Here is a 3,461-nt window from a genome sequence, read left to right on the forward strand (position 1 = left end):
CCAAGGGTCCTATCCTCTTCATCAAGAGTAAAGAAACGATACTTTCATAGCTTTTAATATCATATCAGGAATCCTCACGGATGTACGACGCGTAGATATGGATGTATTTAATATGAGCTTAAATAATTTATCTGAGGTGCTAGAGGAACGTACATCTCGACCTGAATATTAAGATAATATTAAAATATGCAGTGAAGCTCTATATACCCCCATAAACTTACCGGCTGCTATTTCTAGTAATGATTGCACTCCATGTACGCCTGCTTTATATATTTATAATTCTACCTTGTATGGTGCTTTATTCTTGCTGGATACTAATGCTATTTTTATAATATATTAATATTCTCATGCATATTTTCTCACTGATCTTGGTTCTGATTATGACTAGGGCTATGAGCCGACTAAGCACGATTTTAAAATGTTGTTGTCCAAGGTAGACTCAACTGAAGATAATCTATCAGATTCGTGCTCTCGCATGTGATCTGAAGCGTTTGAAACTGCAGTATTGGGTTATCCTTTATCTCTCTAACGGTCTCCGTAGAGGTAAGACAAAATTTTCCTATATTCACCGCTCGCATACATATCTGCCAGTGAATATTCAGAGAAGCTCTACATAGCGCCGAATAAGAAGTTCTACATAAACTTACCGACTGCTATTTCTAGCAATAATCGTACTTCGTGCACACGTGCTTTATACATACATACATACATACATACATACATACATACATACATACATGCATACATTCATCCATCCATCCATACATACATATATATATATATATATATATATATATATATAACTAGATTAGATTAGATAAGAACACACAAATAAAATGAGGAGGAAGATTGTGTGATGAAGGAAGAGACAAAGAGAGAAAGAAATATAAATGAAGTTGAACAAACAACACGTGGTGAAAGCGAAGCAAGAGAAGGGATGTGTGTCCAATGCAACTAAATTCGCAAATGAAAGAAACAGAAGAGATTCGGTTATAAGGTTGCTGGTCTGTTTTTCAAAGAGAAGGAAGAGAAATTAAAACGGTTCATTAAGCCTGTAATGTAAGCAGTGGTTGTTAATTCGTTATCTTTTCCTTTATATACACTTGTTGTATATACAATATATCTGGTAACAAATCATCTTCTCATGTATAAAATATCCTTAACAATGTGTTCGATGGCTGAAAGCTGACCAGTGGTTAAACAATAATAACAACAAAAATATCTCTAACTATAACCCCTATTTAAAATTGCTGATTGGTCCCATAGTGGTGAGAAGGCTCGGCCCCTCTCTCACCTTTGATCTAGTGAAACAACTGGAATGTTAGAAAAAGAGAATTTCATCAGTACTGGGTTGCTGCTTTCCTCATCAAGCACGAAAGGATGGAAAACAAAATTAACCTCGGTGGGATTTGAACTCAGAGCGCGGGGAGCGAGAATGTGGTAATGCATTTTATAGGACATCGTAATGATTCTGCCAGTCATACTCTTTACAACAACTCAATCAAGACATTTCGCTGCTTACTTCGAAGTCCATCTAAAATTACGCAGGTAGTTCAATACTTTTATTTGTTTAACTAGTAAACTGATAAATGTCTCCTGAGAGATATCAACGACTTCAATCAAATAAACGACTTTCATTAGTTTAATTATAATTAATGACTTTGGTGGGGGTAGGATGGCGGATGCTCGGCGGAGTCTGAATTGACCAGCTTCTGTTTGTATCAACTGAAATATCTCTTCATTATAAAGGAAGTCACAAACGCTCAAAATAAACACTAATGGTTGCTTGGGCACATTAAACATGCCATACCACCTTATATGGAATCAATAGATTTATTTTAGACGTACAAATGAAAAATTTGTTTCATTTAGTTTTATTATAATTCAGAAAATATTTTTATTTTGAAAATTAATGTTCATTATTTCGTTTGTACAAGCGTCATAAAATTTGAGAAATGTCAAAATGTAATTTTTGTACCTGTGTAACGTTATCTGTGTACAATGCATTACTGATCACATTCCAGCTAAGAAAAGTTCAACAGTGTCGAGTTATATTAAACATGAGGAAACTGAATTAAAAACCAAACAGAACAACTGACAAGATTCAAAACACTCACCGTTGAGTTTTCTGGGGAAATATAAAGGAAAAATATTTTGGTGCATTTAATGTACGAAACAAAGAGTAACCTAGTGATGGAAGAACGTTTCTGTTTAAAATAGCTGCTAAAATCTTTGTTGGGTTAACATATCGCCTTATATTAAAGGGATGTGTTAGTTGGATTCATAAAAATAACCTAGGAGGGCCCGAAATGGTAAACACTTGTCTATTATAGATGTGCTTGGATCGGTATAACTTGCAGCTAACCCACAGTATCAAAAAACAAAAGAAAAGATAAGGGAAAATTGTTAAAAAATCTGTTTCTCAGCCAATTGGCTCCGGGTTTCATGGAAACTCTCTTGCGTTATTTGTTTAGCCCGAGTTGGACAAACATCCTGGCTTTTTTTGCCCATCAGAAATACAATGAATGAGCAATTGGCCTTTTGGAAAACCTACAGCCAACGCTATTACTGCCTACAATGATGTAAATAAATCACTACATCAAATCCAATCCTATGCCATCCACACATGAATAAAGTCATTAGAATAATTATAGATTTGACAGTAACGAAGTAGTTGCTAAGATGTTTAATATTAATATTGCTCATTGTTGGTTGCTTGGTCACGTTAAAAATGTCACGCCACATTATATACAATGACTCAATATGTTATATTCATAATTAATTAAGAGTAAAGCAATAAATATTTATGAAGCTAGCAAGAAGTTTGATTACTGAGCAAGAAAAGGAGGTCAGTGTTTCATCTTGCGATTAATCACAGTTAGGATTAGGGAAGTTAAACTGAAATTTATTGTCGTGTTGTTTGATAGACTCAGTTGTTGGTAGGAGTTTAAATTATTTCAACGTTCGAAAATATACTGAAATGAATTTGAAATTCTATGAGTTATTTCTTTTCTCTCTCTCTCCCTCCATTTGTCTGTCTGTCTGTCTGTCTGTCTGTTTCTCTCTTGCCCTCTCTCCCCCCTTCTGCCTGTTTTAATAGTTATTCTTTCTTATTTCACTTGCCCCGGAATTAATAACTCTGTTTTCTCTCTAGCCACGCACTCACAAACACACGCGCGCTCTTGTATGTGAGGGCTTTGTGTGCGTTGTGTGTGTGTGTGCGTGTGTGTTGTGTGTATGCGCGTATGTTGTGTGCGTGCATGTGCATCTATGTATACACTAATGGGTCCAGGTTCAGTCCTACTGCGTGGAACCTTGGGCAAATGTTTTCTAATATAACCTCAGGCCGACCAAAGCCATGTGAGTGGATTTGGTAGACGGAAACTGGAAGAAGCCTGTCATTTATGCATAGCCCTTCCTGTTTGTTTTCACTCTCCTGTTTGTGTTACCAATTTTGACCC

The sequence above is a fragment of the Octopus bimaculoides genome, chromosome 22 (genome assembly GCF_001194135.2).
Source record: "Octopus bimaculoides isolate UCB-OBI-ISO-001 chromosome 22, ASM119413v2, whole genome shotgun sequence".
NCBI lineage: Eukaryota > Metazoa > Mollusca > Cephalopoda > Octopoda > Octopodidae > Octopus > Octopus bimaculoides.